Below are 12,921 nucleotides of genomic sequence, written 5' to 3'. Positions count from 1 at the left end.
CCCACCAGCATGAGCTAGAATTGAGGCTAGCCAGATCTGGCCAGACTACACATCTATTGATAAATGCTGTGGTGGATTGGGTCATGCAAGATTGGGCTGCAGAACCAGCCAGCACGAGTGAAATATTGGGGGGGAGGTGGGAATCCTGCTAGATGGAGGCAGCTAGGACTCTGCTGTTGGACCACTGCTCCAGCTGGTGAACCTTAGAACTGGGACTGGGTGCAGACCAGGCTACGCAGGGCTACAAAATCTATTGGCCTACATGTGAACTGGTTTAGGAGGAGAACCTGGCTGGGCTAAGTGACTGTATCCACTGGTGCAGGCATGAGCCAGAATAAGTGCAGGCAGGTTGGGCTTTGCTGCAACACCAGTTAGCACGTGCATGAAATGGGGGCAAGTCCTATCAAACTAGACTGCAGAACCACCCGGAGAGTGCAAGATCTGGGACTGTAAGTGGGCCCAGTAGGGAAATGTGAGTACTTTTCTGATTGGCTTCAGCTCCCACCAGAGAGCATGAGAACCAGGGCTAGACAAGCAGTAACACCCACTGGCATGAATGTGAGCTGGATAGTGGGGTTGGTTGGGCTGATCTAGGCTGTAGCACCCCTTGGTATATACAAAAGCCAGATGGAATGTGGGACAGACTGGACATTTCAGCTGTATGTACTGACCTGCAGATGAACCAGGGCTGGGAGCAGGCATGGTAGTGGTTGTTGGAGTTGCCCTGAGTGGGCTGCAGTTCCATTGGTGTGCATGAGGGCTGAGTGTGTGGTGGGCAGGGTTGTGCTGTGCCACAGCATCCACTGGTTTGCATAAGGGGTGTGGCTGGAGACAGAATTGCCCCGCTGCAACCACCGGTGTGTACATAAGTAGATGAGGGTGAGAGAACTATAGAAACCACTTGAGCAGTATTCTCAGAATATGTGCATCTGGGACCCTGGGATGACACTGGGCAGCCATTCCCTGCCCCCAGGTACTGAGGTGGTTGGAAGGCTAGGTGAGGCATCTCCTTTTATCTCCCCTCTTCCCCAAGATACAGGAGGAAGAAAAAGAAAACCTGGAAACAATGGTCTCACCCACTTTTCCCGTTTCTCAACCCTCCTCACCTTAATCTGTGGTCCACATGGGCATTCATCCTTTATAACTATGTAAACATCATCAAAAATAAAATTTTAAAAAATGAAGAAATGTTCTGATAACTGTCTTTAAAACTGTGTCAGAACACCCAATAAACAAAAGAAAAAATAAATTATATGATGAATAAAGTACCAATATTTGTACATAAAAATCAGTAATATGGTTTCCAATCCCTAATGAAAACATAGAAGCATCGAACGAACACTTAATTCATAAAGGGAAAAAAAGTTCAAAATGCTCAGGATGTGAACTAATTAGAGATACATAGATGATTCTTACCAAGGCAAGAGTTCATAAATTTGGACATGCATGAATTTTCTAAAAATCAATATCTGATAGAGATTGAAACTAACATTCAAAGTTTTTGAAATGAATATATAAGATTAATTTGGGGCCCAGCACGGTGGCGCAGTGGTTAAGGTCCTCGCCTTGCACGCCCGGGATCCCATATGGACTCTGGTTCTATCCCGGCAGCCCCGCTTCCCTTCCAGCTCCCTGCCTGTGGCCTAGGAAAGCAGCAGGGGACGGCCTAAGGCTTTGGGACCTGCACCCACGTGGGAGACCCGGAAGAGGCTCCTGGCTTCGGATCAGCATAGCATTGGCCGTTGTGCTCACTTGGGGAGTGAATCATTGGATGGAAGATCTTCCTCTCTGTCTCTCCTCTCTGTATATCCACCTTTCCAATAAAAAAAAATAATAATAAAAATAAATCTTAAAAAAAGATTAATTTGTACAGCCTTAAATAAAAAGAACTCAGTAATTGTTTATTATAAAACATCGTAATTTTACAACTTCCCTTGAAATACATATTATTTTAAGTTTTATAAAGATGTATAGAAAAACTACTTGTAGGTATCAAATAATTTTGAAAGACTAAATTTGAAATTACATACCAAAATATTTCAGATAATATGTTTTATAGACCTGTAAGTATAGAAATAAGTGAATCCAAGAGGGAATTGTTTAAAAATGTTTTGAAATTCATTTTTATAAAGGGATTTTTTTTGTCATTAAAGTGACATTGTACGATTTCTACGATAAATCTAAGACAGGAATGCTTCTATTTTGAATGCAGGCTATGGTATAATGAGTACCAATCATTTGTAGCACATGTAGAAACCTGAACAATAGATAATTATGGCACTATGCTCTGGGTGATGGTAAAGATAAATTGTATTTGTTATGTTTTTAATTGTAATACATGTTTTGGAACATTTTAAAGTATAATTTAAACATCACATTTACTTTTATGTGTTCTTTATAACTAATGAGATTTTAGAAAGGGTGCTAGAGGAAGTAAAAATGACTGCCGGATTAAATCAACAGCCTTAAATATTTATGTATGACTAATAATTTCACAAATATCTGTTGGATAAAGGACATGGGAAAGTCAGAGGACCAGCAAAGCTGCTGTGGGGAATCCGAGATTAATGCCAGCAATCTTTAAAAGATGATTTTTGAGAGAAATCACTGAATGACAGGTTATGGCATCCATATAGCACAAAAATTCAAGGAAGTAGCATGTTGATACAGGAGACAGAGATACAGCATTTGACAATTCTAGGTTTGAGTTTTGGATTCATGTATTCCTTAGTAGAAAAAGTAAATTATTTGAGCTTCATAAGACTAATTTCCTTATCTTGAAAACTGGAGAATATATACCTATGTTAGAGAATAGTTTAGGGGTTTTTTTGTTGTTGTTGTTGTTGTTGTTTGTTTGTTTTTCTAAAAGTTGTTATCCTGGCAATTCAGACACCACAGAGAAGCCTGCCTGCTACATGGGTGTCCCTCACTTCAATGAAAACTGGAGCATATGGAACAGGACATGCTGTCAGTCTTTACTGCAGCAGACCTACGCACCAAATAGGCAACTTCCAAATTATAAATGTTGGTTGATCTCTCATATCTAGAAGTTTGACACGCAATTCAGCCACATATTAGTTGAGTCTCAAAGCTTGTCCATGGCCAGGACTACCCAGGGGTGTATGCATGATCTCCACTGAGTCCTGGACCCCAGCTACTTGATGATGTGCAGTCCGGAAGGCTGCAGGTGATGACTCGAGCAGTTAGGTCCCTGCCGTTGCTATTGCAGATCCTGATCAAGTCCCCAGCTTGTAAATCCTCTCTGTCTCAATCCTGCTTGTTAGGGGTGAGCCATTTCTATTCTCCTTTCTATTTTTTCTATACAGAAATACATTTAAAATTAAAACAATTGTAAAACTATGGACATGCTTGAGGTACATAGTGAGCTTTTCATAAATATGCTGATTACAAGGAAAATAAACACATTTTTGACTGCCTAGATGTATTTAGGGTATTATAATCAAATAAGACACAAATCTAGGGAATAAAAGCATAGTTGCGTAACTGCAGTTCTGTACCCTTGGTTTTTGTGGCTATTGGAAGGGTTGAAGTCTTGGCGTGCTTAGGAATAAGAGAATGGGTCAGCTGTGTGGAATAGCAGGTAAATCTGCTGACAGTAGTACTGGCATTGCATATGCATGCTATTTGGCATTCTAGCTGCTCCATTGCTGTTACAGTTCCCTGCTGATGTACCTGGGAAAGCAGCAGTAATTGCCCAAGTGCTTGGGTCCCTGTGCCTATGTGGCTTGTGGCTTGTGGCTCTTGGTTTCAGCCTGGCGCAGCTTCAACTACCCCATGCATAAAGACAATTGGGAGATGGAAGATTTCTGTCTGTCCCTCTCTTTCAGTAACTCTTCCCATCTTAAAAATTTAGAAGTCAAGTAGGAAACATATTAAGGCAATATGTATGATTCCAAATAACCCTTTCCATTCTCCGCCTTCTTTTGTTGAATTGGTCTACATTAACTCAAGAGTTCTTCCTACTTAAAAGTATCTACTTACTTTGTCCATAAAAATAATCAACTGTTGAACTTGTTTATCAATTCAAATTATCTTCAGACTGAAGTGGAGTAGAGAAATGCATGTTTTTGTATGAATGACAGTAATGCAGTGAATATGACTAGGTACTATCTGTAGCAGATGGGCAGGAACATCTCCACTGAATGTGAACCAGCCTGTCACTTAATTATGACTCATATCCCTATCAAATAGAGAAATTCCATTCATATGCCTCTGGACAGTCCTGGTCATGGACAAACTTTGAGACTCAACTAATATGTGGCTGAATTGCGTGTCAAACTTCCAGATATGAAAGATCCATCAACATTTATAATTTGGAAGTTGCCTATTTGGTGCGTAGGTCTGCTTCAATAAAGACTGACAACATGTTCTGTTCCATGTGCTCCAGTTTTCATTGAAGTCAATGGTGATATGAGCTAACTGGGGAAAAAACTAAATATTTTGAAGCACATCAAGAATAAATAATTGTATCCCTATGCCTATGAAATCATATCACAAAAAATTAAATATACTAAAAGAGAATATAAAATAAAAAATAGCTCTCAATTCATATCAAAAACTGCTTATATATTAGATCATTTGTACTTCATAATCAACCTTTGCTCTTCTTTGATGAGGAGTAAGTATTTCAAAGGATTATGTGGCTTGCCCTTAAATATTAAATAATCTACAACAGAGTCCTGGCTTCAAAATTGTCAACTATCTTATTTCATCATCATCATAATAATAATAATAATAAAGATGACTTTATGCCATTCTATTTCCTATAAGGACATGTATTCCAAAACTGTTTAACTCCAAAATTGAAACTTATTTTGTTTTGGTTTGTGTCTTAAAGTTAGCCTAATTATTACAGATTTAATTCTTCACTTTAACAATAGTGTATCTTTTGAAATGATGTCAATCTGAAAAATAGTACCTGTAAACTGTAATATTATTCCAACACCAAAAAGCCTGCATTTCATGCAACAAGATATTGTGATGTAACCAATGAACATGCAATCAATGTGAACCAGACTGCTTATGATCTACATAAAAGAATTGTAAAACACAATATACTCTTAAGACCCAAAGCAACTCGGAAAGGAGGTGGAAGAGCAGAGAAATCTTCCAACCCCTTAGTAGGAGGAACATGTGAAGTATAACCTATCGAGAACATAACAGGTAACTCATAGACAACAGACTCTAATCAGTATTAGACAATAGTAAAACTACAAAGACATGTAAGGGGAATCAGGAGTGATCCTGACAACCTCTTAACAGGAGATCATGTGCACAGAGCAGGGGGACCCCAGAGTGGAGCAAGAGGACAGGTGGAAGCTAGTATCCCAACCCTGGAGACTCACAGATCCTCTCCAAGGATTAGCGGTACAGGCACCAAGGAATATATCCCAACTGCCAAGGAGACCACAGGGAATTGGAGTGCCTTCAGAGGCCGAGAACTCTGAGGTCACCCACCCCTGTTTGGATCTACCAAATGGGATGGAAAAAGCCCAAATCTTTCCTTGCAGGATCCAAGGTCATTGGAACAACAGCCAGGAGCCCTGAGCAGTCTGCAGAACCAGAAGAACAGTAAACTTCCTTCGGGACTAAGGAGAGGAGCTTTCTCTGCTCCTCATTTAGTTTCAACTATGGATCATCATCCTCTCTTGCAATGATCATCAGGGTTGCTCTGAACCCCCCACCACAACACACACACACGCACACACACACACACACACACACACACACACACACACACACACACACAAACAAATTAGAATAGATAGAGAACAACAAGGAAAGCCTAGAACCACACAGGAAATGGTCAGCATGGACACACACATACCTTAGAATAGTTACTCCTCACTAGGGTATTGAATATTTCTCTGCACACCCCTCTTAAAACTGTTCTGTACCTCAACTATTGACATATGCCTTGTTAGAGTTACAAGACAGTTTAGACTATCCTAAAATCTGCCAGGTTCAGCAAAAGTATGCTTCAACACTATAAACTGATAAATATTAAAATGAAAATAGACATGAGACAGCTGAATAGTACCTTATAGCCATTTTAAGGTGTATAGAACCCGGTTGTACATAAACTAAAATTGAAATGTCAATGAAGTAATCACAACATGTGGTTAAGAACATGCATTTTTTTTAACGTATTGGCTACTCAATACCATGTCAAATAATTCTATAATGTTGTAAATTGTTGTTGATGTTATGCTGTGGCTTTCAATTGATCGGGATGATAGCCTGCCAACTCTGCCTTCAGACAAGAGATGGTCTCCCCAAGAAACCATTGAATTTATCTGGATAATAAGATGCTGGACTCTATGCTTAGTATATGCTTGTAATGAAAGAATCTTGATTGAATTTGAACTGTAATATTGCACCAAATTGGAGGAATCCACCATGGGGGAAGGGTAGGAGTATGGGTGAGGGGAATCCCAGAGTCTGTGAAACTGTGTCACATAATGCAATGTAATTAATATTAAATAAATAACAAACACTATGTAAAAATTGTAAAAAATATAATAAAAATGGAAAAAGTTAAAAAAACAATAGTGTATCTTTGAATAGTTCATACATAGAATCTATGACTATTACGGAAAGACAGTGGACTGGACTTTTGTGATTGCAGTGTGGAGCAGTTATTGAAGTATTAGTATAATGTCCATATTAGATTTTATCTTACATGCTTGAACTACATTAAAGTAAAATTGACATGTCATGGAAAAATCTTCACTTATGCATTCAGTGTTACTAAGTAGTATAGGAAACCTCGGAGTTATAAAATGTGCTAGTAAATTGGTTTTACTACACATACACATGAGAAGCCCTGTTTGGTTTATCGAAGATTCAGAAGTGAACTGTCAATCTGGCAACAGTCCTTGCTAGTAAACAAAGACCTCCTTTCACTAAACTACTTGCACTTTATTAGCATGACATTAATTGCACTTTATTAGCATGACATATGCTAGACAGAAAAATAGCCAGAGGCAATTCAGAAAGGTAAGTAGTAGTAGTTCTCTAAGTACTTATAAATTTAGTAAATATGTTCCTGAGAAGTTTCTAGATAAGGTGCTGCATGCTTAAGTTTAGAAACCAATTAATCAATTCTAGAGAGTATTCTATAAATAAAAACAGTGGTCCAAATTATCATTAATTTGAGAAGGTTAATGTGAGATTTGAACTGAGTATTTTATGAGATAACTTGGTGGAGAAGAAATATTTTTGTGATTAAAAAATTAATCAATTTAAAAATACTGGGATATTTTTGCTTAATATCTGACAATACATTGTATTCATTTCTGAATCCTGCCATTATAATGTCAAATAATAAACAAAATCTAGCTGGGAAATGGTAAGTTCTCATGTATTTTTGTATATTTTAGTTTATATAGTTAACATATTTATATGTTATATAGTTAACTGAGCTGAAACTTAAATTGCTTATTCTGGAAAGCCCAGCTCTAGCAAGCTCAGCTATGAAATCTATAATTTCCAAGTACCATCACATATTTACATATTTGTAAATGTAAGAGCAAAGGCTGTTTTTTAACATGGGTATAATATAATAGTTAGTTTTTAATATTAATGTATTCCATATTCATGGATTAAATCACCAATAACTCAAAATGTATTTTAAAAGTTATGACTATAGTAAATATTATGGATTCTTTAGCATATTAATGAAAGCAGCACAATACTATTTACATAACATTATACATGTACATGTATGGCTATATATTTTTGGTAATATAAAGAGCATTAAAATAATGCAGAAGGATGTACATAGTGTATATGCAACCAAAAGGGGTCTAAGCATGGATAGATTTTGGTATCCCAAAGGCATCTTAAACCAATTCTTCCCAAATACCAAGGTGGATGTGTAGGACAATGAAAACCATTATGTGTGGAGGAGATTTGATAATTTGAAAAAGTTTGAAACATTTAAAATGTTGAGAGAAGGTAAAAATTGGTCTAAGGATGAAATCTATTTTTCATAAAAACACTGTATAAATAATCCATCCATTCTTTAAGAAGGGATGGCAGAGTGCATCTGTTGACAGTTGGTTTAATTTAGCAATGAGATAAAATTTTGTCAAATGTCTTTTCAGTAAAATGAGATAAAACTGATCTTTGCAATGTAGAAAAGGGAACAGAATATTGAAACTTTGTATGAGAGAAGATATTAAGTTAAAACTGGAGTCTAAGAAAATGGTCAGAAAGTGAAAAAGCTCCAATAGAGATGTTTCTTTTTGTACATCCATCCACAATCTAATATGAAAGCAAAAGCACTGATACCATGCTTTTGTTCAGTATGTCCATGGAGAGAATGAGGGGCAGGGAGTTGAAATTGTATTGAGGAGGATAATTTTAATGGTGGTCCATTCATTATTCCTCACCACTTGGCTAAAGGCCATTTTTCTCCTTATACTTAAACTCTGTGCTAGTATATCAATAATCAGTTCATATTGATTACTGCCTAGTTAGCAACAGGAAGTTCTACCTTTTGATTAAACTACTAAAAATAAAATTTGTGTCTCCATTCCTGGAACATAGTAACTATTCAGTGGATTTTGTTTAGTGTTCATCACCTAGTGCTTTTTCCTAGAATATCTAGGTGTGACATTGTATCAGATTAAAACATAAACATTAACTTAAACTTCAGGCTTTACAAGATGCCCCCCTCATTAGCATGTCATTATGGAAATACAGACAGCACAAGAGTTAAGAATTAAAATCATGAGATTTAAATGAAAATAAATACAAAAATGTCAGGTAATATTTTTAAAAGAATGGAGTCATTAACTGAACACAGGACATTGGTGCTGAAGTTCACATTCTTCAACAAAGAAAACGTGTTTTGTATTTATCCTGTATATTTCACTTGTCTATTTATGTTGAGTCTTTAAACTACTACTTGGGTGAGGATGGTTTAGAACATTTCTCATGTAGCCACTTCTGTGAACTCCAAGCATGTTCCACACTTTGCTATTTACTTTTTTTTTTTTAAATTGATGGCTCCAGTTTATTTCTCACCCCCCCCCAAAAAAAAACAAATTAAGTGAACAATAATCTTAAGACTTCATTCAATTTATAGCAAAGCTGAGAATGAAGCTTAGAACTGGATCACTTGGCCCTTTCTCTTCTTATCTCCTCCCAGTTCAAAATGTTTACATCTCTTAGTAGCCAGCATTCTCTTGGATCTGCAGTTGGGCTCTACACATTTTAAGCCTCAGCACAACCTTCTTTGTGGTTTTAGCCTTTTTCAGGAAAATAGGCTTAGTCTGCCCGCCATAACCACTCTGCTTCCTCTCGTAACGCCGTTTCCCCTGGGCATAGAGGGAGTCTTTGCTGTTCTTATACTGTGTTACTTTGTGAGGCTGGTGCTTGCCACACTTCTTGCAGAAGTTCCGGCGCGTTTTAGGAAGGCTGACCATGTTTGCGGAACGATACTGACACGAAAAGAAAGAATATTTACATTTACAACTTTGGTTTTCTCTCTCAAGCACATTCTATTCAGATATGGGCAAAAGGAAGATTATTTTTGTATGTAAAATGATCTTCCCCATACTTGTAAATAGATAGATCATCCACCTGATATCTTACCACCAATGATCTGAGCCCTCTTTGACAGCAAGCTCCCCCCGTTGCCAAGTCACCATTAAACCCCAGAGTAGCCAATGTATTTCCTACATGTCTCCATCAGCATCAAGAATTTGTTTTCAAAATATCACTCTCTGTGTCTCTTTCACACACACACACAGAGAAAAACTTAAATTTTAGCGTTCACATTTTTTAGCAGAAGAGGTGATGTAGTGAGAGCAAAAGCAAGAAATGTGTGTGTATTATCATATCCTATAAACCAGAAGCATCTTGAGCATTTTACTAATTGAACAACAGAATAACATGTTGAAGTCACATCTGACTCATCTTCTCAGGAACAGTTATCACAATGATGTATCTGAGGTGAGCCAGTTCTGCTGTGGTCAGTATGTCTACTAGCTGAATTATATAGACCACACCGCCAAGATGAGAAGCAGGATGGGCCTCTCTTACCCTCACTTCTAATAACCCAGTTGCAGAATTTATAAGAGTAGTCTGTTTATCCCAGGATCTTTATGTAGAAGATATTGAGATCTATGAGAAGATGTTATGATCTATTCTTACAAGATACTTAGGAGACCTAATAAGGTTTCCACTGAACCACAACCTTGACAGTCAACTAACCTTGTTGGATTCAAACACTAGTACGTCATGAGGCAAACAATGAATCATTAGACCAGGTAAGTATAATAGCTAGAATAAATAGCATTTTTAGTGTGAGGAACTGGTATACCATGAGAAAAGGAAAAAAGTGTGACTTATTTTAAAAGAGTTTGCTTGGCATTTCTTGTCATGGATAGTTGAGGTCATCACCTCCTGGTAATGCTGAGGGAGTTGAGATGGCAGTAGCTCAGATGATAAAGTCATGGACTATGTTATCAGATAGTCTGACATGATGTCCATGTCATTTGAATTTGAAAAGCCCCCCAAAACCAATTTCAGCATCAGGATTATGACTGTTCATTTGTGTGGTTTACCAACTAAACGTCTTTAAAATATTTCTGGTGATCTCAGGGACTGTTAATATTTATCCTAATCTAATAGGAGGGGGGATGTGATTTTCCAGCTTGCAATGCATGATTAATCAAAGCATAAACTATTTGAATTTCTTAGAATATAAATGGTACCCAGTCCTGCTCCACACATCATTGTGTTCACACAGGGCAACCTGCTCTTTGGATTTTAACTTTCACTCCAGATTTGGACAATCAAAGAAAGTGTGAAACCAAGCCCTTCTATTGCTGTTTTCATCTCACCTTTTAAATCCGATTGCCACAGACTTTCCCAGGGTTAGGAAATCTTTTAAACAATGCTCACATGACAGCCACCTCAGTGGAAATCCCAATAACTAGGTTGAACACAACAGACTGGTGATAACGCTATCTTCCTCACTGGCTGGTACAAAGGGTCAATGTGACACAACATAAAAATGGTGAAAGTTAGCACATCGGGAAAATTTGGAACACTGAAAAATAAGAGACAAAAATGAATCAGCAGAACAACTACTCATCCTTTACCTGAAAAGCATTGGTGCCATTCACTTCCTACTCTTCCCAAAATTGTAACCCATGCGAAATCGTTAAAAAGTAAATGTTCATTTAGTATACTGTCTAAGGATTCCAGGCTAAAAAACCTACTCAACAAACAAGTCTTCTAGTATTCATCCCACACGCCTGCCACCAGTAGAGGCAGCTGCTAAAATTCAGGTAAGTAATTAAGAAAGTAATTAACCCTCATTTATTTCTTGAACAACACTAAGATCTAAGAACTGAAATCAGGGGAGACTTAAAAACCTTTTATTGAAGATTGTAAGAAAACTTGTTTGTTCAGAAGAAAAAATATTTCCAAATATTCCAAAATAGTATGCAGATATATGAGTGTTTCACACATTTGTTTGTTGAGGATTAAAACCTTAGTGGATGAAAAAAGAAAAGTAGGTTAACATAATACTATGATAAAAACAACCACATTGAGCCTTGTGAATAGCAAATGACAGGAACACTTCACTATGAAATATTTAAATAACATATGAGGAAAATGAAGCTAAAAGAAGGGAAACAAATGACATTTTCAGAAAAGTTTTGACAGAATATTGTCAGATACAGAAAGTAAGAAAGATAAAGAGAAGGAAAATACAGTCTAAAGATGCACATCAAAAAATTTAGAACAGATCTTTATAAATAATATATAAAACTTGTTTAACAATCCATTTGCTAGGTTTTTCCTGACACGGATTTTCTAGATACTCACTTTTTTTTTTCCTATAGAGTTGATAAGTTCAAATATTTTGAATATAGAGCAATAGACTTTGGTCAGAATGGCCACCACCAACATTAAATATTTCTAGAATTTATTGTTAACATTTGAAAACCATTCTCCAGTTATTTTTAATATGCACTTATTAATCTGCCAGCAATTTGACAAATGTGTTATTTTACAAACTTTCATATTGGCACTGCAGAAACATGAAGCTAAAGCAGCACTTTTAGGCTGTTTTTAAACATACAGTGATAAAGCCAATCCTGACTATGATCCTAGGTATAGTCTGAGAGGAAAAACATCATTTTGCATTCTTCCTGTGTTATCTTCCCCAGTTGTGCCGCAGTCCCAAAAGGCTATTACTCATTTTCAGTTCTAAAGCAAAACAAAACAGAATAAGACATGGGATTTTTTCCTCCCAGAATCAACATCCTATATCACAAGAGGAACAACAAACTACAGCAGCTCCCCTGACCCTGCCCAGCTGCTACCTGAAGAGAACTGCTTTGGAAAGAACAATGGCATATAGCTCAAAGACTAAAATAACATTAACCCGGGAAACATTCAGAGTGAGAGTTTTGTGTAGGAATAAGGCAAGCTAACATGCTTATGAGAAAAGGGAGCCCGCATTTTGATAGAGTTGGATTAAGCCTCTAGCCTTCAACCCCTGCTTCTGATGTGAGAACTGGTTCCTGTTCCAGATTCCCCATTTCAGATTTGGCTTCCTTCTAAACGCCTGGGAAAGCAACAGAAAATGGTCCGTGTACTTGGGCCCCTGCCAACCATGCAGGAGAGCAAAGATGGCACTCAACGAGATCATGCAGAGTAAATTCTCTTACTGTAGCTGAACCACAAGCTGTTACACAGGATCAGCTTTTGTAAATGGTTCAACAAGCACATGAGATTTGCTCTCTGTTCATGAATGACAGCACCAATTCTTCCACAATACCCTGTAAAAGCTCTATTTAACAGGGAAAGATGGGAAAGAAAGGAGTTAAACTTTAAGATGCCCACCAAGGATCATCCATTGATCTCACCAGC

General features: G+C 37.4%; 1 pseudogene; it reads right to left on the bottom strand.

The window, feature by feature from the left end:
- Positions 1-9,101: 9,101 nt before the first annotated feature.
- On the bottom strand, positions 9,102-9,455 carry LOC121166171 (annotated as a pseudogene).
- Between the last annotated feature and the right edge of the window lie 3,466 nt (positions 9,456-12,921).

This window comes from Ochotona curzoniae, unplaced genomic scaffold, assembly GCF_017591425.1.
Source record: "Ochotona curzoniae isolate NIBS_2020 unplaced genomic scaffold, NIBS_Ocur_1.0 contig_1071, whole genome shotgun sequence".
Classification (NCBI taxonomy): domain Eukaryota; kingdom Metazoa; phylum Chordata; class Mammalia; order Lagomorpha; family Ochotonidae; genus Ochotona; species Ochotona curzoniae.
Note: the sequence above shows the minus strand (reverse complement) of the source record. Positions and strands in the feature narration are given on the sequence as shown.